Here is a 25,605-nt window from a genome sequence, read left to right on the forward strand (position 1 = left end):
GGATTCTTTCTAGCTGAGATGAAGTATTTATATAAGTATTATTGCTCTGGCATAATGCATCTACTAAAATCTATATTCTCTTTTTTGTGTTATATCTACTTTTTAAAAATTACGCAACTTCTTACTAAAAAAGATAATTAAATCTTAAATTGATTCTTACTGTAAATCTTTATTTCCATTTGCCATTTTGGGATCATTATTCCACAAAACTGATCCATGTGCTTTTGTGCTGAAAGCAATTTTATTTACGTGGCATGAATTGTTGTTCTGAATCATAAAATCCTATGAGGAAACCTCAATTACTGCTATAATTGTTTCCACTTTAAAAAACAGATCATTTCCAGTATATAAACATCCATGCTGACATCAGTATTGCCTTGCAGGTTGAAATAATGCCTCCTATGTTTGGTAAGAAAAAACAATTCAATTTTAAATAAAAGAGCATCATGTTCCCCAAATTTATCTCCTTAGGAAGACACAGTAACAAATAATGGAACAACAACATGATGTGCAATTTTTGATTTAACAATGCACACTAGTTTGTATTAGTTTGTACTTTTCTTTATGTGCTTTTGTACATCTACATTACTTATACAAACCTAGGCACTTTTGATTACTCAACCCTGTACAGTAATGATAACTGTTGTCCTAAAAATAGCAGTAGACATAATAGCATCAGAGAACGGCACTGCGAGACAGAAAGACTCTTCCTTGCTCTGTAGCTCCTCTATAGGCAGTAAGTGTAACTGAATGATTAGGTTTCCTCTCCTGAGCCTCACATTTGCAACCAAAAAGGAGAAGAAAGTTCTTATTTTGAATGGCAGGCTTCAGTGGAATTATCAGTGGCTGGCAGACAGCAGCAGGAGGAAAATCTCTCCTTGCTCAGTAAATGTATAAATTGTGCTATTCATTACAGTCGTGGCTTGGGAGAGGGGAGGGCAGGACTGAAGATGATTCGGACGTAGAACTAAAACAGTACACTGTGCAATCTGCTCTCAGCTCTTAAAGAAACAATGTTCTGAAAATGGAGAATTGTGATGATAAAAATCCTGCAGAGATAATTTGCTACAATTTATCATACCTAATCAGCCATTCCAATGCATTGCTATCTTCCTATCTGAAAAAAAATACAGGTCTTGAAAAGAAGACATCAAAAGTAATGAATGTCTGTGCACACAATAAATGCTCTGTAGCAGAAATCTCCTGACCATGCTGGTAAATAGTGTATAAATTATCAGAAAGAGGCTATAGAGCTATGAATCAGTCTATTTATCATTAGATCATTTAAACTTGTCCTTAGCTAAAAGCAGGGAATGAATTGGGTTCCAAGCATACAGCCAGTGCTTTCCATCTAATGCAGCTTGGGAAAGTGATCTCAGCCTTCTACAGTAAATGTCTCAATGAAGGAAAGCAATGGGCTCTCCCTGTGTGAAGAAGAGCAGACATAACAGTAACAGAAAGCAAATGCAACAAATCAGTAAGATGTCAACATAACCTTTGGAAGGAAAAAGAATGTGACACAGAACAAGTTAATGTGAGTGAAGAAATCTGGTGCATTTTCGTTCTTGGCAGGGGGCAGCTCAAGATAAAAGCATCCCTGACTCAACACTAACTTTCATCGGCAGCAAGCCTCTGCACAGGAGTTACACAGCCTGGCCAAAGCACGTGGCCCACCTGAAGCACAGCATGAGGCTCATGGCTACTCCATCCATCAGCAGTGTGCTCTGAGCCTCCCAGCTTTGCTCAGAGGTGCATGGCTGAACTTGCAGTGCTATGCCTGATCTCTGCTTTTGGCTGTCTAAGGATAAGCTGTATTTCATCTTCCTGCACTTCATTGGCTGCATTTTAGCTGGAGCTGTGTCCTAAGCTTATGCAGGCCTCTCAAAACCATCTCAGTGCCAATGTGCTTGGCATTTAAGGAACTGCCTGGGTCTGTGTTGCATGAACATCTTTATGCTTGGTGCATGTAGAAATGCTGTTTAGCATTCCTCTTGGTTGAGGTGAGATTGAAGCCCTGTTTTCACAAGAAACCTTGCTGGCTTTTACTGCACTCCTCTGCACACCATTGCCTCACCCTCCTATTTAACAGGCAGAGCACACCCAGCCTACCTGGGTGAAAAATGTGTAATATTTCTACAAAAGAAATACAAGTTAGTGTATCCACTGCAGTGAACACAACTTACATACAGCAGCCTGGCAGTGCCTGGGTAGCACAGCCCCCAGAGAAAGACCAGTTGTTGTGTAATACTTTCAGTAGTTCTGAAAAAAGAAAATACACATTAGCTACAATCCACTTTTTCCTTTCTTTCCTCAAAGAAACAGTTTTCTTCTCAAACAACCTCTAGAACTGGGACAAACCTTTGTGACAAAGAATGTCAAAGCTCATGTCCTCTGTAGGCTGTTGGAAAGAAAGATACTGCTAATTCCACAACAAGGTCCTGCTTGCAGAACAATAAGTTATTTTGCATGTACTGAGCTTTTCTCATGCTGATATAGTTGGATTGCCTTAGTTATTTAATAAGATAAAGATGAGTTGGAATTGAAAATGTCTGTTGGGATTTTTAGTTTCCAGGAAGTGTCAGCCCTGCTCACTCTTTAAAACTGTAAGGAAGAAGAATGACACTTCTGTTCCCTTATTAGGATCTGCCTCACTCAAGATGTGCCAGGATTTTCTAATAGCACTCCACCTCTTTAGCTTGGGTTAGTCGAGGCTCCACAGTAGTGCTCTATGCTCATCTATCTTGGTAGTCTAAGCAATGTCTTAACACTGGGGAGGAGACAGGTGAGTTGCTTAGGTTTTTGAGATACTCCAAACTCTAGGAAGTGTGAATATACAGGTGTTATAAATAAGAAACATGCAAGAGAGTTTGACTAAACAGGCTATTACATCACAAAGAATAGAGGGCTCACTCTTGTCCTAGGCTTACTGAAAAACTGAAGGAGGGATCTCCAGACAAAGATCCTTCTGCACTGGTAGTCAGCTTTTAAATGGGGTCTAGGAGAGGTGGAGCCAAGCTCCACCACTTCTAGCAGCACAGGTGAATTGTCCTCACTTGTGCTCCCTGGGCTGACTCATTGATGGCCTCAAGTGATCAATTAGAGGCTCAGGCCGTGATTCAGCAGTTCCCAGAGAAGGAGGTAAGAGTGGATGTTGCAAAAGCAGCTGCAGAACATCAAAAAATGATCTCTTTTCACTGGAAGTTGCAGAAGCACATCATGGCTGCCCAGTCAGCTGAGTGCACTCCATGCAGATCTCCCCTGAAGCAGATGGAGGGACACAGGTCAGCTTTCTTGCCCTGTGGCCATCTTCAACTCATTTCCTGTTGTTAGTAGAGGATAGGCTTAACAACTGAACAGCATATTTCAGCTATAAAGTATAGGTCTAATTGTCTAGGGTTCAAATTGATTAAACAGTATTAATTGTTAAATTCAAGTTCTCCATACAATAAGACTGAGAAATATGCAGGTATGACTATTATTTTTCTCTTAAGCATTGGAAGTCACCATTTTTATTGTTAAAAGGTTAAAGGAATGATTCTTGAGAATCAGATTTCCACTTCAGCAGAGCAGGCATAGGCAAAAATATGGGAGCTTGCAAGTCTTCTGTGAGATATATTTCTTGGTGTTGGGCTATACATAAAATGATCCTTAAGGTAAATGCACATGTTGAAGTAGCAGGCAAGGACCCGCCATAATTCTAGTTTTCAGTGTTGTGTTGTTTTGCTGGCTATCTAAATACAACACTGATCACGTTGTATGAGATGTGCAGTGTGTGCTTAAAGAATTTAATCAATGATGTGACCAAATTTGTCATTTCTGTCTCATGGGCTAAAGCTGAAAGCAGTTTATTATTGAAAACATTCATTATTCTACCATTCAGGCAATTCCAGAAAGTCCTTCGGAATAAAATATTTCTTTTAAAATTGGTAGATATAATGCCTTCTTTTCTCATATGCTTCTTCCAATGAGGAGAGTGCCTAGGAATGAATAATGCATTGAAGTCTTGTTATTTAAATAAGCAGAATAGAACTTTTCTAGTTCTGGTTCACTGATTTATGTCAAGACATCTACAGTTCAATATATACATAGCAAAAATAACAAAAAGAAACAAAAATCACCAACAACCAAGCAAAAAAAAAAAAAGCACTGTCATGAAGTTACGAGTGAATGAGTAATCGGAATGTCAAGCAATTAAAGATTCTGCACCAGTGTTTTAAACATTGTTATGCAGGTGTAACATAGCTAAATGGTGCTGTCACCATTTCTGTATTCACCATTTGCATTTCCTACATTTCTTTTTGTATTTTCATTTGTTATTTACCTGATAGTTTTCCCCTGAGAAAATCTACTTTATTATACTAATCTGTGACTGGTTGCCTTAGTTCAATAGAGATATGTGAAGCAATGTTCTCATATTCCCCTTTTTGCAGAGAGGGAAGCAACTAAGCATACATAAGTAGGAAGTGTGTACTCATTCTTTTCTTTTCTTCTTTTGGCCAGTTTAATTTTATTTGTAAGTATGTGTAAGACAAGAGAATGACAGTCCCAGACCTTGCAGCTCTTGACTACAGCAGTTCTTGGAAAATATGTTTCAAAAAGCAAGGATAACTTGATCCTTCATGAGAAATTTTAGAGTGAGGAAATAAATTAAGAACGAGGGGTTAAAAAAAAAAAAAGCATCATTCTTATTTTCTGTGATAATGGAAACGAATATTTGAATGTACAGTTGTTCTACATATAATTCCAAAAGCTTTGTACCAGAAAGTCTATGCCACATCATTCAGGGAATGTTCACAGCTACTAATTAATTCAGCTAAAAATAAGTGCTCCTTGACTTTGCTTTTAAGGAGTGCTGGGAACTACTCTTTAGCCATGAGCCATTTTGAAGGCATATATTGTGAATTAATTTCATTCAGTAAGAATTAATTCTCAACATATGCCTTCAAATTTTTTTTTTTCTTAATTTAGAAGGTGAAGTAATTTATGTATTATCTAGATGTTTTTATGTAAATAACCAAGGTAATTCTCTCTGAAAGGTTCATACAAAGATTCCTTGTGGGTATATAATTCTACATGATGGTCCTTTGATAGCCTGGTTAATATGCAGAAAAACATATTTTTGGGAGGTGGGCAGCAGACACGAAATGTATATTAAGTATCTTTTATTTTGCAAATAAAATAGTAGTTAATTCAGTAGTTATTTTTCTTTTTTCTTTTTACTTTTTCAAGCATGTACTACTCTTCTGAATTAGTGTGTTAAAAATAAAGCATCTTGGCAGAATATAACAAAAGCCTCCTTTTCCCTATTGCTCACTTTTTTACTCTCCACCTTTTTCATTATTTTTTCTAAAATGTTATTTTCTTTTAAATAGCAAGGCTAAAGACCCCCTCCTATGCTTTTCTCTCATCACCCATTTACTTACATGAGGACTTCCCCCATGAAAAGCGATCTGATTACTGTCACCTCAGCATATATCTCCAATATCCCTACAGCAGCCACTGTACATAACCTCCTATGGGTTGCCTTTGTTGGACCTGTATTGACCTAATCCATAGCTCTGAGAAACAACCACCTTGCCTTTTACTGTGCTGTCACATCTCTACCAGTCAAAACAGAGAGCTTCCAGACTGCTGGGGCTTAAGTGGTTGTGCCTCTCGGGGGTAATTTGCAATCCAGACTGAAAAGTATTTTTTTCCTTTGTTTGCATGACTAAAATGTCCTCATGAATTGGAAGCATCTGTGCTATATATATAGCTTGTGAAGGTACTAAACCACGTGCATGGTCTTGTATCCAAAAAAACCAAACCAAACCAAACCAAACTAGAACAAGTGTCTGCATTGCCTGTTTATATCCTGTTGCATGGTTTTGGTTGACTGTGCCTTGGCTGCCAATATTTATTCTCTTTACATATGAACATGGGGAAATTAGTCCCTGTGTATCTATATGATTTGCCATGTAATCTTATAGAATTAATGTATTTTAGTATTATTTATTTTCTTATTCAAAATACAGATGCATCACAACTTATTAGGCAGTTATGTATTTTTTGCCAACTTGCTGTTTCCTATAAAGCCTGCCAAAATGAAGACAAGTAAATGAAAACAGTCACAATAAAACAGATCAAATGTTCCTTTTCCTGTGCAGAGGGCTATCATGCTGTCAGAAGCTCACATCAGTGCAAAGCAAGAAGTGCTTGGCTTAGCCAGAAAGGCTTGGAAAGCACAAGCGTGTGAAGGCCAAAGGGCCTCATCTGATGAGCTGCTCTGATTGTCCAAGAATAATTAATTATTTCACAAAGATAAATAAAATTGTCCACAAAAAAATAAGACTGAAGGCTCACGTTAACACAGATGACAGGGCAGAGGGAGAAGATCTCTAAGATCTACTAATTATGGGAGGAAATTGCAGGTTGGAGAACACAATTATCTACTGCTAGGGAGCTCTGTGAAATAGTGTTTTACTGTGGTGGAAGAGCAAATGACTGCTCAGATGTTCCCATTTCTTTCAGAACTTCATAGAGGAAAAACAGTTCTCGTATAAGCCAGAGCTCACGCACTGAAACTGTTAATTCCTTAATATGTGCACAGTCCACAGAATTTATAGCATTGAGCTGTAAACAAGGAGTAGCCCTGGCACTATTAGCTTATTTATCTGATTGACTCACTCTCATTAGCAAAGAATTATATCTTAATTAAATTCATGCTCAGTAGCAACTGGAGGATGTTTGCAGGAATTAAAATTGCAGTGAAACTTTAGAGAGGAAACTGTGAATGATTTAACTAAATGAACTCAAATGCTCTAGAAACAGTTAGGTACCTCACTGATTACAACGTTACCAATTGCAGCATGATGCAGATAGCACCACTACAGATTTACAGCAGAGAGAAGCAAAATGTTCTATCTATTAGACAATTGAACAGCAAAATGCAGTTGGTGAAGCAACCATCTGTAGTTGGGATGGATGTTCCTGTGGTGAGTGATCATATTGCTGTATGCAGCCTTGGAGGTTTCACCTCTAGCACTGCTGAGAGTAAATAGTGTCAGAGCAACAGGGCAGAAAGCAGTACGTTACCAAACAGAAAATCCAAAACCCATCAGCAACTGGCACCACCTCTGATTAGTGGAAATTAATGGAAATTAGAGGAAAAGACTCCCATCCCAAGCATTTGTCTGCCGTCTGTCCATAGCTCCTATCTTTGTGTCCAATGGATAACTTGGCCATTGCTCCTGGCATAGAACTGTTTGCTGGATGCTTTTATACCTACCTGCAGGAGGTTCTGTTGGCTGAGTTACACAAAGAAGCTCAGGATGACGAAACAGGTCTTCCAGGTGAATATCTCAACTTGGGGAAAGGAATACCCAGGTCCAAGAAAAATTCAGTCATATAATGAAGCAACTATGGATTGGTCCATGGTCATCTTCTTGGACACCTGATATGAAAAGTTTTTAAGAAAGAACCAAGGATCATGCAGAAGTGCACTGTCCTATCCAAGTCTCTGAGCAAAACATCATCCACATGAATGGATTACATTTTCAAGGAATAGCTTTGTCTCGCATGATGTTGAGCTCAAATGTAACATCGCTTTACTGAAGAGGCTCTGGAACAGGACTTGAAACTGTTGTTAAACATTGCCAACAGCAAATCAGTGCCCTATGATCATAACTGAAAAGTAGCATATAGAATGAACTCAGGATCAGTGTTATTATCAACCCATCCCATAGGAACTCAGAAGAGGGAGGGATGGCACACGAGGCTAAACTGCACTTTAAAAGCATTGCTTCAAGTAGAAAATGATGCACATGTTTTACATGTGAAAGCAGATCCACAAGCACAAAGAAATTAAATATGTACTGCTGAAAGCCAGAAAATTCAGGTGCCCATTTAAATGATGAACAAACCCACACCATTTCTCTGGTGAGCGGGGTAGACATCTGGCACAACCTGGGGTCCATGCTCCATTTCTCGTGCTGGCCAAAGTCAATATCTATGTGCACCTTGGAGGAAGCAAGATTTTATAACATTTTTTTTTAATTTGTAATCCCCAGGGTGCAATAACTGTCACATGCAACAGAGAGTTAGAAGCAGCATAAGCAAAATTTCCTATAAATATGCCAGCTATTGTTTTTTTCTTGTATAATTATTCATTTATGTTGGTACAAATTATCAGGGGAAGTAGATTACTTTATTACACATTATTTATTACATTTTTAGCATTCACACTATGCTCACTGATGCAGTCAGCTAAGCCCATGTTCACCAGTTCTAGGAAAGAAAAATCCCTGGGGTCAGCTTGTAATTCTGGTTATAAAAACAATACCTTTCCAAATCTCCTTCTTTCCTAAAAGCTTTGGACTAGAGATAAGCCATGGAAGATGTCCTAAAAGCTGGGTCGTCTCAGGCCACAAATGGGTTCACAGATCCATCTCCCATGGTATATAGATACCTCTTTCTCTTTTAAAGTTGTTTTTTTCTTTCTTTTAAATTATTTTTTTTAATTTCTGTTATTTTGCTGCCGATCTGTGATTAAATTCAGTCTGAAATAAGGGAGGAAAAAATGACCTCACTGTGGTGTTTGAGCAGGGCCCAGAAGTTCACTGGATAAACCCACCAGCCTGCATCTCTGTTGAATCTCTGAGTGGAAAAGCTTGTGTGTGGAGTGGCCCTCAAGCACATTTGTATTCATCACTGTTTTGTTGTGTGATTTAATCACAATTAATGCACAGGATTAGTGAAATGTTATTTTTCATGGCCATCATCAAACAAATCTTGATATCTCACCCTATCATGTGACAGAAGAAATGAAAGGATTATCCATTTTATATCTTCATAGTTTGGTGTTCAATTTTATTTTATTTTTTTAACGAAACAAAAAGCAGAACAGCAACATGTGCATTTTTTCATGACTAGAAGACGCAGATTTTTTCATTGCTAGCGAAATCCCATATATATAGCAAGGTTGGCTAAAGGAGATCCTGATTTAGAGGCTTGCATATGGAGCCAAAATTTCTCTTAGCTTCAGTGCAGGATTTAAACAAAAGAGGGATCTAATTAGTTCATACTGCACTGAGTCACTTAGATTTTTTAAACAACAATAATTATGTCCCAGGTGGCAGGGTTTTTAAGTAAAAGAATAAAATGAAATTATTCAGCTTATTGTAAAATATATTTAAGCAATATTTTATCTCTATCAAATGTAATGCATTTCCTTGAAAAGTGAAATAAGCTAAGAATAAAAATGAGCAGACTGAGAATAAAAGGATGGGATTCTCTGTGCTTTGGGATTTTCTGTTAAAAGGGATCCATACATATCCTGAGCTTTTAACAAAAGCATTTGCTAGAAGGCTGTCTGCAGCAACTTGTGGCTCTTAGAGACATTTTAGTGATAGCTGCAATATGTGCAGGACTGTGGTGATGAGGAGAATTTTCTACCTATCACATATTGCCTTTGGTACTGGCAACCCCATTTAGCAAAGAATTGTAATTCCCTATGCCAGGTCTGGCCTTCCATGCAGCAAGAAGAAATAGGAGGTTTATTTGTTGAAACGCTTGCTCCTTTTCCAAAGGCGCCCACCCTCTTCCAGAAGGCTGAAATGCTTAGGGAGGACCTCCATCAAGAGAAACTTTCTCGATGTTTACGTGCATCTACTCATAAGAAGGCTCAGTGGCCATAAAAGTGTTTTAGATTTACTTCTTTTGCCAATTTTCTGTAACAATTCCAAAGATCTGGAACTAAATTGTCTGCGCTCAGTACAAGCTGTTAATGTATTCAAGCACTGTTGGATGCTGAAGCACAAAATCACAGCTTTGTTTAATAATAAAGTCTTTCACAAAATAGGCACCGTACATTTTACCAAGCTGTTGTTGATAATAATAATTGCTATTGTGAATGTATTCAGCCTCATTTAAAACCCTTCCTTTTATCAATCTTTTTGTTTTCATCAAACCTATTAGTCTGGAAAAATCTTTTTCTCAAACTGCTCATGAGTTTAATAAAGTTAATTGAATCGTAATTACAGCTACAGGTTGAGGGTGGTGGAACCTCTAAGTTCAGCACAAGGATCCAATCCCCAGTTCCTTTTGTTTTGTTACAGAGGTTTGACTTAGAGAAGAGAAACAAACATTTTAAAATCCTTTACTCACATGAGCAGTATGCATGCAAGTGAGTAGTCCTTTGACTTATTCTGATCTTTGATGGAAAAACCGCCAACTCAGATAATGTGTTTCCAAATGACCCCCAGCCAAAAATGTTTGCCTTGATCCTCCAAATGATGTTGAGACAAATTGTACCAGTAACACAAATGTGGACTAAGCAGCAGACAAAGCTGTGAGAACTGTTCATAACATGGAAGACAATAAACACTGTATATTTCACAAATAGGAACATATATGTTTGAAAACATTTCTGTTCCGCTAACTGAGAAAGGAAATAAAATGAGCTGAATGGCTATTTTGGCTAATGAAATGAGAAAAGCAAAACATAGGAAATAAAATCAGCCTTTAAACAAAACATGATTAAAGAATAAGACACAAAGCCAGGCTGTCAGTAAAGCACTGCAGAACTTAAACAGCTTTTTGAATTACAGAGTGGGAGTGATATGTGCGTCTTTTGAAACATGTACACCAGGTCTGTGTAGGCTCTAGAGATGGCCATGTCAGCTAACATTAATTAGAAGTGTTCAAAACATTCTTCTGTGAGTATTTTCCAGAAAGAAGTGTAGTTGAAGGGAAAACAGAAAAAATAAATAAAGAGGCTGGCCAAGAAACAAAATGAAGGATGCTTATCACAGACTCTTCTCGATGGTTTCCTTGAGAAAAAGAACAACGCTAGGCATAGGACTACAAATTGTAAGTGCACAGTTTCTAATACTCCTATCTGCCTATTTTTGATAGATTATAGTCTTGAGTACCTATGGAAATAATTGAATATATTTTTGGCTAGCATTCTTTAGACACATAAGAAATTTTCTGGAGAACTTCTAGATCTTTGTGTCTGGAAGAGTATCACTATACTATTTAGGCTTTTCCATCAGCAGAGATGCTGTGACAAGCAATCTGCAGTACGAGTAATTATAATCATTGAATAATATGAATTTGAAAATGGATTTCTTCCTTTGCTTTTGCCAGATGAGAGTGGCTATCCTCTCAAAACTGCCTGATCTTCATTTGAAACATAACTAATCAGAAATGCATGAGACATCCAGGTGGCATTTAGCTTTATGAGCTGAAGGTGCGTGCTTTATTTCTGGTATTGAAGATGGGGACTCACTAACAAATATGGCAAGTTGCTGCCGCTCCTCACCTATGCAAACCTCATTGCACTCGCTGGAACCATCTGAGAGCCCACATTCTGCTCTCTGTCTTTCTTTGATGTCTTCCAATGCTCTGAAATAGAAGATTCTCTGCATCCTGCCTTGGGATGCCTGCAGACTTTACTCTCCTCCAGCCTGACCCTTAGCCTGTCCTTCCTGGAGTTACACCTCAGCTGCACTGCTTTCGTCTTTCATCTGTCTGACAGGATTCCAGCTCCATCGCACACCCATAGTGCCCTGTAGCCTAGAAAATAAACTGCTAGCTTTACGGCTGCAAGGCATATCTTTCTGCCAAAGCATGAAAGACCTTAGTTAAAAATCCAGACATATTGCAGGTGTTTCCAGTAGAACTATCAAAGTTACGGCACAGAAAGCTATAGTAACACAAATACTGTCTTTTCCAAGTCTTTCCAAGACTTGTGTAAGTTCTTAGCTTTCAGTACTCTCAGACAGTCACCCAGTCAGTATATTTATCATGGCAGCAAGCTGCTCAAGTTTCCTGTCTGTTCTCAGTTTGTTACGTCTGCTCTCCCATCAGTAAGGAGACCTCAGGAAAGATGGACAGAAGATATACGATATGCTCATTTATGGTGATGTTGCTCCAGAAAAGTCTTACAACATAAACAACTGAATGTGCTCATATGTCTCAGCCTTCAACAGACTAACTCATTTTACATGATATTTATCTCAGTTATGTACTAACTGCTGAGAAATGCCATCCTAAGTGTTGATACTGAGATCCAAACAAAATCTTCTCCGATCCAGAACAGAAGTGTATTTTTGTATTAGCTGATGCATGTTATTAAATGCTTCAGTACAGGTACACAAGATAATTGTGTCTTTCCTGTTAGTGTTAACGTAACAAAAGCAATACGTAACTGTTCACCCCTGGGCTACAAACAGAAAGGCCAGCTCTGCCTGCTGAGGCTTCATTTTGTCATGAGCGGAGAAGAAATGTTAATCAGAGCTATATATGTCTTTTATTCATCAGCTTTTACTGTACAGTTCAGCTGATGGTTTCTTGACCCACAGGTGCTTTGCATTACCTATAAAACAGGCCGGCTTATTTTAAACTGTGCTGCTGGGGCAAACGTACAGACAACTCAGCTACCTTCTTCCATCGGCTTTGATATATTAAAGCTACTTTCCTATGTCGTCTACACTCAATGCCTGTAATCTACTGACCTTTTACATGAGTTAAAAGAATATATCAAAGCCCCAGTAAACTCCTTCATAAAATTGAAGATCACACTTTGCATGTATTGCAGGTGAGTTGGGAAGGGTTGTCCAGCTGCTTCTTAGGACCAGAGCTCCAGAGATATGAAGGCTGGCATAAGAAAACTGGAGAATAATGAAACATTTGTTTCAGATTCAGAGCCTGTACTGCAAATTTTACTATCATGAATGCCAAGTTTGGTTTCTGTTAGAAACCATTTCCACTGACACACTATATCAACATATATCAAAATGGTTTTAAATTCTTTCTTCATTTGAACTTTGTTATAAAATGAAACAATAAAAAAGTCAGAACTGTACCACTGCCTGCATATTTTGAAACAAGCTGATCAACAACAAGGCAGAAGGCAGTGCAAGCTGAAGTTGCTCCTAGAACAGCAGCATCTTTTTATTTATTTATTTTTTAAATTTTATTTGACTTCTGGCTTTGAAATTGCAGCATTAACAAAGGAAGTGTTTTGTGGTGGTTGCAAAATGAGTATAGGATGCTCCAGTAATAGGACAAACAAATATAATGATGCATTTCTGAATTACATTTTAACATCACTATAGTTGAAGCTCGCTAATTCTGTTTTGTTAGTAACAGCTCTTTAAAACTGTACTATGTTATATAAGCACCTATTAAAAGTAAATGTTTGTAAATCTCCTGGTCTTTTCCCCTATTTGAAATAGGGTTTGCAACTTAAAGGATACACCAGTTTTTATATTAAGCAAATCCATCTTGCTCATTTGTTTTCTTTGATGACATTTACTAGTTTATAGTTTTAAATTATAATTGATTGTTTCTACTGTAACTATAAGAAAGCCATCAGAAAGCTAAAAAACCTTGTTGTGTCTAAACATAAGGCTATGAAGTCAATAGATAAAAATTACTGTTGAATGATTTAGGATTGACTGCAATCTTGCAGCTTCCTATTTCATTGGTCTTGAGCCAAATTGCTTATAAAATTTATTACCTATACGCTATTTTTCTCTCAGAAAGTCGACAACTGATTTAAGCCTGAATTGTCAAAAGGCACTTGATTACGACTCCATGTCCCCTATCTGCCTTGCAGAACTAATTAGAAACTTTCTCATGTCTAATGGCCTTACATAAGGGCAGCTTACAGTGAGTTGCTATCTGCATGACACCACTGTCATAATTCAGTTTGTTTGGCCGGTTTGGTTTGGACAAGCTCCTGATGACCTCGCCCTTTTTATGTAAAGCAAACACTTTCTTCTAAGAGTTACAGTGAAAGGATAGGCCAGTGTGGTCCAGGCAATCTCTGCTGTCAGGCATGTAACTAATTATGCTTCATCCTTTATCTCATATGCGATACATTCATTAGGATGAAACATGCATTGCTTAATAAGACGTTTGATTTTACTATTGTTTCCCAACAGCTCACAAAAACGTTTGTAAGTTTAAAGCAGAGCTAAATTGACAGTGACAGACAGCTTGGCATTAGCCACTCTTTTTCCAACGTTTATTCCAATAGTATCTGATTGAATCCAGCTGCAAATTTCAGATCTTACAGATGGCCACCACAGCTCTCCGAGACTAGAAAGCCAAGAAGTTGGTGCCAGCTCGTGTAATGACCTTTAAGCAAAGTACTGACACAAACAACAGAATCCACATGTCTGTTCTATGGCTTTTTTCATAGGTAGGCTTGGCTATAACAGGGACCTTAGCTGAGATGAATATGAGGATATAGGCTTTGATTCTCTGACTGGAAAGCAGCAAAATTAGATTGTTATCAATGGCTTTCCCATGGTAAATGGTAAAGAAGGTAGGCTGACAGCTTTTCCTAACTTCATTTCTCTCCAGGGCATATTGAGTCTCTTGGCAATATAATGATAATTTTTTGCACGTGAAAAGATAAACACTGCTTTTATTTTGTGCGAACCATCCTGCAGTGAAAGAAAAAACTGAGCTGCAGTTTTTAAACAGAGTCATTAAACAGGATTTTTTACTTTTTATTTTCGTGTCTAGCTTCTGTGGCCAGGAAACATGCTCAAATTTTATGGAAAATGCAAGTTAGCCTATAATCATCTTTAGCAGCAAGTACAAGGAGATGTTGTTCCAAGGATTTTAGTTTTCACTCACTGCAGTTTAGAACTCATCCATTTGGATGTAAAAAATTATCTGCAGCTAATCTCAAGCTTTAAAAACGCATATAAAGAGAGAATTGTGTCTGTCATTTAAAACCTTGCCTAAGCCTTGTGGCCTCCTTCTTCATCAGCAACTGGCATCTTACCATGTGGTCAACTGCTGATTTTGAAGCAGTGAAGGAGCAACTATGGACTGAAATAGAAAAGAAGCACTGGAAATGCATACACCTCTGTTACAAAAAGCAGATCCTATTCTTATGGAATATTAAGGGTTGCTGTGTATTTAAAAGGAATGAAAGGTATCACACATAAATTACAGGGATAGAATGGCCTCCTGACAATATAGTGTAATTTTGTCCGATACTTCTCTGAGGCACCAGCACCTCCCTGAGAAGGAGAAGGAAACTGCACAACATTTTCAAGTTTGGATGCTCCAGCAAGCAGTTACTCTAATGGCTCCACCTCTCCTAAGCCCCGTATAACACGTTATCTAGATTTTGGTTAAGCAAACTATCTGAACATTGAGTTCATTTCAACAAGATAAAAATCATATTCCTTTCTTTTTCCTCCCTCGTTTCAGAGACCACTTGTTTCAAAATTCTGAGAACTGAATTTCTAAAGGGCTTTGTATTAATCAAGTATATGAGCTTTAAATATTATTCCTAAATAATATTTGAATTAATTTTTAAAATGTTAAATTCTCAATAAGGAACTGTCAAAAGAAACATAGTAAGAGCGACAAAATTAACAATGACATTCTTTTTAATCATACCAAATCTGCAGATATATGTTGATAGCAGGAAACAGAATAGAGAGACACTATGTTCTAGATATATAGCTAGACCTTGTTCAAAACTCAGTTGAATAAAACAGCACTCTGACAATTTGAATCAGCTTCAAATCTGTCCAGAGAATGAGCTGTTTTCCATTTGGACAGAGGGATGTGCAATGCATCAACTGGTCATATCCAGAAAAATGATCCAAGACTTACTTGGCTAAGGAAATCATTAAGCTGCTTGCTTTTGCACTCTATCCAAGAACTTTACGCACCATTATGGATAAATGCACAATTTTTCTTCCCAGGAAGAAAAGAAGAACAATGGCCTAACTAGTATATCCCCCTTCTCTGTCCTATTTGAAAGGGGTCTGTAGGATTAAAAAGTCACCATGGCAAAGCCCAAGAACGCTGAGCTGCTACTGGTTCAGAGCTGAAGGCTTTGGGGAAATGAGTGGTACCTGAAATGAAGATAGCATAGGAGAGGAGAGAGAAGGAAGGTGGGAACAAGGACACATGGGAAAAGGGTAACCCACGGAAGGGGACAGGGAACTGAGCACTAAAGGACATGAAGCAAAGAGAGAAGACAAAGCAATATACTTCATGAATAACAAAATTAGAACTGAGAAGAAAGTATATCATTCAAAATACAGTACAGCTACTCCTCATCACTGCTTTCTGCTGGACTGAAACGTTCATTTAAAAAGCTCCTGGACTCAGTTTCTTGTGTTTTTCTCCTGACCTGTCTCTCTTGCTTCAGTCCCTGGGGATCACAGGTTTATGACCTCACTGACTCCATAATCACTCTATAGAAAAAAACCCAGCAAGTTCTCAGGTGTACACTATACACTATTGTCAGTTGCCAGGCACTCGTTTAGAATACATCTCATCTAGCAAAACTGGAGTTGATTAAACAATTCACAGATTTATTGCCTGCGATTAAGACAAGTATCTATTTTTGTCCCTGGCCTAATCTGGCCTTATCTGTACTGATTCCATGGAGCTGATTTTTCTGTGTTACTGACATGGTCTCCTTTGAGACATTTTACAATCTTCGGCACATGCAAAAACCTTAACAATTTACCTGATGTTTGCTGTTTATTTGGGGCCAATATCAATCGTCTATTATATATCCCAATCCTTAAATGACTCTTAAATGTAAATTAAAATCTATTTTTCTTAGAATAGCAAAGATTCCATCTAGAGCTGCTAAGAACTAATACTGTCCTCTATTGACCGTGCTACTCTGACAAATTCAATCCACTTTACTAGCTGTTATCCTTCACAGGAGGTCCAGCAATTACTGTCCATACTCTGTCGGAGTTTAGGCAGGCTTCTATTTTTTGTATACCACTGAAGTATGTGGTTTCTCATTCTTTACATCAGTGCATTTTTGCCACAAACCTGGAAACGGTGCTTCATCAGACATCAAATATTTAAATGTTTCGATGTGGTACTAAGGGATGTGGTTCGGTGGGGAAATGTTGGTGGTGGGAGAGCGGTTGGACTGCATGATCTTGGAGGTCTTTTCCAACCTTGGTGATTCCATGATTCTATGATATATTTATATTTAACCTGAAATTTTCATAATTGTCGCTAAGGTTATTTTTTGATTTTTTTTTTCTCTTTTTTCTTTTTGGTATGTTTGCTTTAAATAAGGATGCAGACAGATCTCAAAGTCTTGCTTCACTTGCAATCCTGTCATCTTTCCTACACTAACTGCTCATGTCATCCTATGCACTGAACACTCTTCTGGCACTTGCAGCTCCAGAATGTTGGAAGATAATCTGTTTTTTACACTTTCCACCTGAGCTTGACTGACTGGCCAGCCTGTAGTTATTTTATCAAAACTTGTTCTCATCCTACAGTAATCTCTGACAAAATTTTGCCCTGTGTCCAAGTCCTGCCTTTTATTAGATTTTCAGCAGCCTTTTATTAGATTTTTCAGCACTCTCTTTCGGGGTAATATTCAGAGTTTTGACTGCATTTCATAACTTCCCTTTTCTTCTGAAATCAGATGATCTGAAAACTACTTTGACAGCCTCTAGACCAGAAATAAAAGTACAGGCAACTTCTGATAGCACTCTTTCTCACTGGCCAATGGAACTCATATAAAGCTGTCTCAAACCTGTTCAGACTATCTGCTACATACATTTCCAGAAATTTAAGTCTTCAGTGCAATTTTTCTGTTTTCCTACAGGATTTTTTTATTCTTACTATCACTACCCATGTTGAGCCTAGCAGTCTGAGCAAGTTCAGGTTCTAGAGTTCTGTTAGTGTTGCATTTCTAACTGAGCATCACACACTTACACATGCACAAACCCAATATCAACACAGACACATGTCTAAAAAAGGTACAGTTGTACAAAAAGAACAAAAATGTTCTTTTTGGGCTTTATTCATTTACTGATCAAGAATGTCCCATTTTTGGAGGATGATCATTGCTTTGATAATGAATTAGCTTAATGATTTTCACAAGCAGAATTTCAGAAATAATTGTATCGTGTCCAGTTCCAGAATCTTCAGTTCAAGAAAGACAGGGAACTACTGAAGAGAGTTCAGCAGAGGGCCACAGAGATGACTAAGGACCTGAAGCATCTCCCATACTGATGCTGTTCAGCCTGGAGAATAAAAGCCTGAGGTAGGAATCTTATCAACAGTTACATATATTCTAAAAGGCAGGTGGATTGGGCCACTGTTTTCGGTAGTACTTAGTGATAGGACAAAGGGCAATGAGTACAAATGGGAACACAGGAAGTTCCATCTGGAATGAGGAAAAACCTCATTACTTTGAGGATGACAGAGCAGTGGAACAGGCTGTCCAGAGAAACTGTGAAGTACCTTTCTCTGGAGATATTCACAGCTCAGTTGGATGCTTTCCGGTGCAATATACCACAGGGAACCTGGTAAAAAAAGCTTAATTGCAAAGACTTCATCAGAAAGCGTGGCACAGGATGTGTATTTGCAGCAAAAAATAGATGAGATAAGGGGTTAAATCTGCTGCACAGCGTGCTGAAGAAAAAGACTGAGCACAATGGCATCTTTGAGTCAGTGAAGTTAAACCCAGGGATCAGCTCAGGACTGATGGAGTTCAAGTGACTTAAAGCATCTAGAAGCTCTGTTCCTTCTTGATAGTCCTCTGAATTGCCTTTCTGTCTCACCACTGCTACTATCTACAGTAATAGCAAGTTGCGTCCGCTGGTATTTTCTACTGCATTTCTATGGAATTTGGGTACTGATCTCCCACTAGGTTCTGAGAAAACCACCTTAACAATGTTCAAAAATCAGTTTGCATGTAAGTGGAGATATCCAAGCAAGGTTACACCTACTGAGCATCCTTTAATCCAGTTTCAATGACATTTGATTTCCAAACGTCTCAGGTTTTTAATGCAACGACTCTTGCAAATAGAATATTTTCAAGGTAAACCACATCAATCAATAAGAAGAAAAGCATGTGGTTGCACTTTTTATTAACAGATGGAAATAGTAGATGAATCCAGATAATGCAATAATCTCTGGCAATATTAATTTTAGATGTGAAATACTTCAAGAAAAAAACATGTTGAATTTTCCCCAGGGATTCAATATAACCAAAATCAACAAATCTCTCAAAAGAAAAAGTCTAATAATACATTAGTAAGGGTTTTCGTTTGCTAATTCTTGTAATTTGGATCAGCGTCACCTGGACATGTATTGCTGTTACAGCAAAGAAAATCACACAGAGAGCCATCTGCATGTGATAGAAACTGTATCGACCACGCTGTGGTCAGCACTTCACCAGGCAATCATTTTGAAAGGCTGCTATGAACATTGCAGGCTCCTGCCTCGATTATGCTTCTACAAATATGTCTCCCATGTAATTGTTTAAAATTATAGCTGTGTGATATACTTTATTAAAGAGAGGGGCAGCAATGAAATTAGATGAATGATACAGCCAAAGTAATAAACAGAAACAGCTGAAATGAAGATTCTTGTGGTGGTTAGGGCTTAGATAGCATTATTCTTGCCCCTTCTTTCTATGCTATCATTTGCAATTGTGCAGCCTGCTACTGAGCCTGCCACAGATTTTCAGTGTGAGATTAAGCTGCCACTCACATATCTATGTTCATACAAAACTGATGTTATACCTGCAGTTTAAAGTGGTAGAACAAAGCAGCACATACACATTTCTTGATAGCTGAAAGAATCACAGAAATATACTGGCTTCTTCTTACAGGAGGTATTTCTTATTAATTCCTGTCAAGTCTACACAGGCTAATGCCATGAAGCACAAAAACAGCATAATATAATCAGATGCTAAGTTTTAAATCTCTTGCTTTGTAGCAAAGTGTTTTAAATTATCTTGGCTACAGTTTCAGAGAGAAATATAGAGGAGTACAGTGGTGCTTTTTCCTGAGCTCTGTCCTAGCTGCCTTCTCTAACTCTTCTCTTCCTATTTTCTAACTCTTCCTATCCTCCCTCCGTGTAAAGCAAACAACCTTCAGTTTCCATCCTTCCTTCAGAAGGGTCTCACTCCTAGTCTTACTGCTAGTACTTAATCTTTTAAAATTAATTAATTAAAAAAACAAAAAACAAACTGCAGTTTTAGAAAGTGTAGATGACACAGAATTGCTATGTCCTGGGCCAGCCTGAGGTGCTTACAGCAGCCGTGCTGAACCATAGCAACTCAAACTGGGGAGCTCATTCCTTACTCCTTGCTGAAGGAGTACATAGCCAGGGAGATGTAAATGGGACTGACTTGAGTCCCTTGTTGTGACAGCAGCAATGAGTCTAGGCCAGTGACAAAAATTACTTCAGATTTTGGTAACTACAATGAATTGGATGGTTGTCATGGTTTTCCTAATAGGTCAGTCTGAGATTTGCACTCTGCACGTTCAGACTTAGATCAAAACCACAGAGTTGAGCTTGGTTTGAGTTTTTCCAGAAAGAACAGAAACATGATATCACTTCAGATCAGGGACAAAACAAAAGAAGTAACATTTTTGTGGCAGTGTTCAGCTTGTGGTCACAAAACTGCAAGTCAGGTTACTGGTGACAGCATTTAAGGCTTTACTAGCAGATAAGATACAATGAGAATAATGAGTAGTAGAAAAAGCTCCCTGGTTATGAAAACATTGTATATAAAAACATTGCTGCCGAGCGTTATTAATGAAGTTCATTTTAGTCAAAATTTTCTAGGGCATGTGCTGCTAATAACAGCTAAAACATCCATTGGGAGAACAAAACAATTTCCACTGTAACGTATGTTACCATAGGTTTTTAAAAAAATATTAAGCCCATAATACTGCATAATCTGCTCATTTTGATAATAAGCCGAAGGGAGGAGAACTGGCTAAAGGCTGCCCTGAGGATTATAGAATAAAATACTGTTAAATTTTGACTCACTACTCTGCATTGCAGTAGGTCTCTCCTATACAAATACACGTGTATTTCTCTGTTCATTCAATATTTGATTAAATATGTACAGATACTCTTAGAAGCTCTTCATTTTTTACCCCAACCCAAACCAGCCTTCGTGGCTTGTGCTGCTTTGCTCAGCTAAACTGTTCAGACATCAACTCCAGCAGCAGCTTCTGGAGGAAACTGACCAAGCTGTCACAACCTGTCCTGCCCAAAAAAAGCCTTGTCAGGCCAAATGTATATACCCTATGTTTTCCAGTGGCTTGTCTGCTGCTCACACTTGCATTTTCTCCACTGCATCCATCTCTGACCAAAAAGTATTTCACCCACAGCAAAAGTCAGGAAAGTCTCTGGCCATGTTGGCACAGACTCAAAAGAAAATGTATTTACATCAAATACAGAACAAGAGAAAAGATGTTTGTGGGAGGATACTGACCACAAGAGCCTTCTATGAGCCTGCCTTTCCACCATTTTTGACATGCTTCTTCAAGAAAATCCCTCACACGGGGTCCTGATTCTGCGCTGGAGTTCCCAGAACTCCAGAGAGTAAAGCATGGCAACAGCTCACTGAGAGTTAATCCATCCATTGGTGGTGGAGATAAAGTTGGAAGCTTCACAACCTCTTCCTGAGTTAATGCACATGTGTGGAAGATGCCTTTTGTTCCTTTTTTTGGGGGGGGATTTCTAACAAATAACACACAAGCCTTCAGAGATACAAAAGAGGATTAAAATACTAACTGAATATTGGTAATGGAGAAAAGCGTGGGTGGCAGACTTGGAGCAGTCAGGCCTGCCAAAACTGTGAGGCAGCTATTCACTTTTCCACGTGCATTTAATCTACCACAGCCACAGACTGATCTTGAGAGAGGGCTGTGAGAATCAAGAGTACATTTGGCTTGGCCTCAGACAGCATCTCACCAAATGTATTGCTGAGGACCACGGTGGCAGCCATGCAAAGAAAGGAGTTCCAGACAGCCTTTAAGGGGAGGCTGGGACTGATTCACAAGAATTGTCTAGTCTGTCTTTCGTGAGGTTTGCATACTTAGTCTTCAAATGGGTCCTACAGCAGTGGTGTTTGGAACCCTTATTTCCCTCACAGTATAGACTGATGCTCCACAATTCAAGCTTGTTGAGGAAAAAAAAAGTAAAATTCAGGCATATCAAATGATGTTCAATAAAGGATTTCAAGCGAAGAAAGGAAAGTTCTGCATAACCTAGTCAAGAGACCAGACTTGCGATATGATTCTGGTGCCATGCAGGGACCGCTGAGGTGAGGAAGTGGGGAACTGACAGGGTAAGAAGGAATTAAGAGCTGAAACATCAAAGAGAAGCTCTTTGAAGTTCAGGCTACACAACCCTTCCTGCATGTTTGGGTCTGATGAATTCTTGTAGAGACATCGATCTCCAGTTTGTAACACCTCGCAGAAGGTGGTGGCCTTGTGGGATCAGTAGGCTGGGGTGAATCTCCTCAACAGCATGCACACCTGGAATCTGGGGATCTCCTGTGTACGACTGAATTTGGTTCTAATGTAAAACATCTCTTATGACTTTATCCTAAAATTGTATTTTTTTTTTTTTAGTTCAAAGGGATAAAGGCCATAGTGGTGGAATGATATAAAAATAGTTTACATGTATCTACATCAATAATTGTGAAGAAATACATGTGACAATAAAGGAATGGCATACAACCTAGTGACACAAAGGCATACAAAAAGGGGCAGGAACATTTTTCTGCCTTTATCCTACCATAATGACAAGTGTAAAGAAACTGAGAAATAACTAATAGAGGAGCTCTACAGCAAAGTAAGCACACACTGCAGAAAAGAAAGAAGAAAGAAAAAGACTTTCTATGAATTCATGCCAAATCCAAAACATAAACAAACTGTACAGATACAGAAGTGACTGCATCAAATTATAATCAAACTGCACAGGTGGTCTTGGCACTGTGAGTTATCTGTCTCTGGTATCTTGCATCAGAAAAAAAGGTGAGCAAGGCTCTTCAAGGAGTTTGGAAAACTTCAAAAAATTGGACTTGTCCCTGTCTTTCCATAGCTCTCAGTACATACACAACTTGACTCTCTGTATGTTTGCACCTAATTGGGTTAAAACTCTTCATTTGTTTGTGCTTAAAATTGTGTTCTTCTGGAGACCGGTGCAAGGACTACCATCCAAGCATGTAATACTGGAGCAGTCTCAGGCAAAGCTCGAGTTGGGTGATGCTGTTTCATACGGTGTGGAAAAAAAGCACAACTACAAGAACACAGGGAGCTGTAGATTACAAACTGATTTATCATCCCTTGAAGTCAACACAGTTCTTGGGGCCAACCACAATATTTCTTTCCAACTTCCTTTGCTAGGCTTGCTAACCCTCAGAGACACCCGTGTACAACTTGTGATCCTTAGGAAGAAGTCTGGGTTTTAGGTTTTAAAAAAGAAAGATGTTTGCCATTATTTGTAGTCTTAAAATTGAAATATACAGTCTGCATACTTTACACATTCTCAGAAAGTTCTCTAAGAACAACAGAATTGTGGGAAAAATAAATAAAAAGAAACACAGAAGCTAGAATGTCCTATGCACACAGAACTGTTCAATTTTCAAAAATTTGCATTTATGAAACAGAAGGCATATTTCATGGATACCATTAGACTCTCTCTTTTCCTAGCTTTTTGCTTTTTACTTATGTGTAAGTCAGAATGTATTCCCAATTAACCTAAATTCTGCAGGAATGTTTCTAAAGTAGTGCTTTCCAGGAACTGAGAAAAAAGGGAATTTTGATTGTTCTCTGCTTTATAACAAGTCAGAGGGGGGTTATATCTGCAGTGCCTTCAGCATCTGCCTGCAGTTACACGTACTGTGCTTGAAATCCTGATTTGGAATAATCTGACATTTCTTCATACAGTGCTAGCTCTGATCATCCCTATCCTTGTCTACAAGTTGCAGTGTATGAAGCACATTCATGTTTAACCTTCTCAAACTCTCCTGCTAACTCAGGGGTACTTGAAGGCATCGGTCTCTGTAGAAATGTATTGGTAAGCTCACTTGTGCACTACTACCTGCATTCTGCACCATGCAGTGAGTACAGCAACAGAAGTTGGCTTTTCTACTCTCAGGTGGATGAATCAGTAAGAAAATGTTACCTTAGATACTGTAAACAGTTTGTCCACAGTTTTTTTCACTGAAAAATAAAATCAAAATAAAACACAATGGCATAGCGGTGTTTAAGCACATGATAAATACTGCTCAGAAGCATTTGTTGAATCATCTTTGAGTTGAAAAGTGCTCCAAAATTTATCACCTTTTCAGACCAGTCAACCATCATATGAGTGTCTGCTGGAGTATCTGTTGTCACGCAAATCAGGTTTTCCTGTTGATAGTTTACCTGTATGAAGCTTTCCCATTTTGCTTGTCCTTTCTCATTGTTTTCCAGTGTCTTTTGTGATCATGAAGTGCTTACAAACACATCAAGAATCGGGATGATCCCCACATACATGTGTTAAAATCAGACTGAAGTCGTAATAGTGATAACCTTCTTTTACACTTTTTCAGTGGAGAATGCCTTTTATAAATGGCTGAACTGCCTCAATATGCAGTCTGCATTACTGCTTGGAATGATCGTGTTTCTAGCTCAACCTTAATGTAAACTTATCTGCAGCAATATGTTGGATCATACTCAGGTATCCCTTAGAATATTGCTTGGGATTTTTCTCCTCTTTAGCATTCAATTCCTTGGCATTCAACCAGGGAGGTCTGTGAGAGACTACATCTGTGGTCCTAAGAAATCTGTTTCCTAAGTTAATGTCAATTAATTTTGGCCATACAACTCATGTGGCTTTACTGATCTTACTGATTTATTATAGTGCCAAGAGGTAATTTATCTTGTTTACTTAGTGAGCTCCAGTCACGTACTTCTTTTAATAACACTTAGTTCTTACAAAATACCTACGTCTTTGAAGGTCTATTAAATAATAAAATGGTATAGTTGGTTTGATTATTTCAGTGTTATGCATCAATCCTTGTGATGTCACGACAGCATTCAATTTTGATGGCACAAGATCACAGCTTTGACTAATCTTCTTACTGGTTGCATTCAATATTATGGCAATCTATAGGTACTACTAAAACAGACAGTAAATCCTAACAATCCTTGAACACTCTGAAGTATAATTTAATGTTATTAAAGATGAGAAAACAGGCACTGAATGTGGAAATGGAAGTTTAAAATGTCTGATAATTAGGCTTTTGATAACCTGCAAACAGCAAGAGACGCTTGTTTTGCTTTTCAGAAGCAGTATGTCTGATCCTCAATTAATGCTACATAAATGTTGCTTAACTTGGGAACAGGCCATAGCTAAACATAAACAGAGAAATAATTCTCACTCTCATTAATTCCCACTCATCTCATAAAACTCTTTTTTTTTTCTTTATGTGCACCTCACACTTAACTGCCACAAATTACAACTGAAGTCACTTGAAGTCACTGTGAAATTAAGAACTGTTCTGGCTTCTTCACAGTATCATAACCCATGCCTGGTTGTAAGAACACAAGGAGCATGGCCATTAGTACATACTTCCTCAGTCTTAAAATACCAGGAGATCTTGTTCTATTATAATAGCAGCTCTCTTCCATTATGAAATATTAGTACTATTTGAAAAAAAAATAAAGAAACCAAACAAAAAATATCTCATAAATACAATTAAAATGCACAGTAATATTTTGGAAAGTGAACCAATAGAGATTTCAAGATAATGCTTGGCTTTCAGTGAAATATTCCCATCCTAACAGACTACCT

General features: G+C 38.2%; 1 long non-coding RNA gene across 2 annotated transcripts in view; it reads right to left on the reverse strand.

Moving 5' to 3' along the window:
* The window catches only part of LOC122181942, a 128,744-nt gene that overhangs the window by 102,916 nt on the left and 223 nt on the right, over positions 1 to 25,605 (reverse strand). Inside the window, exon 2 of one of the 2 annotated variants that reach the window (XR_006179628.1) lies at positions 7,268 to 7,432. This is a non-coding gene — a long non-coding RNA (uncharacterized LOC122181942). Of the gene's footprint in view, positions 1 to 7,267; positions 7,510 to 25,605 lie in introns of those variants that run through there. The other variant, XR_006179627.1, reaches the window with a different exon arrangement.

This window comes from Lagopus leucura, unplaced genomic scaffold (genome assembly GCF_019238085.1).
Source record: "Lagopus leucura isolate 7727_CA_CO unplaced genomic scaffold, USGS_WTPT01 Super-Scaffold_100012, whole genome shotgun sequence".
NCBI lineage: Eukaryota > Metazoa > Chordata > Aves > Galliformes > Phasianidae > Lagopus > Lagopus leucura.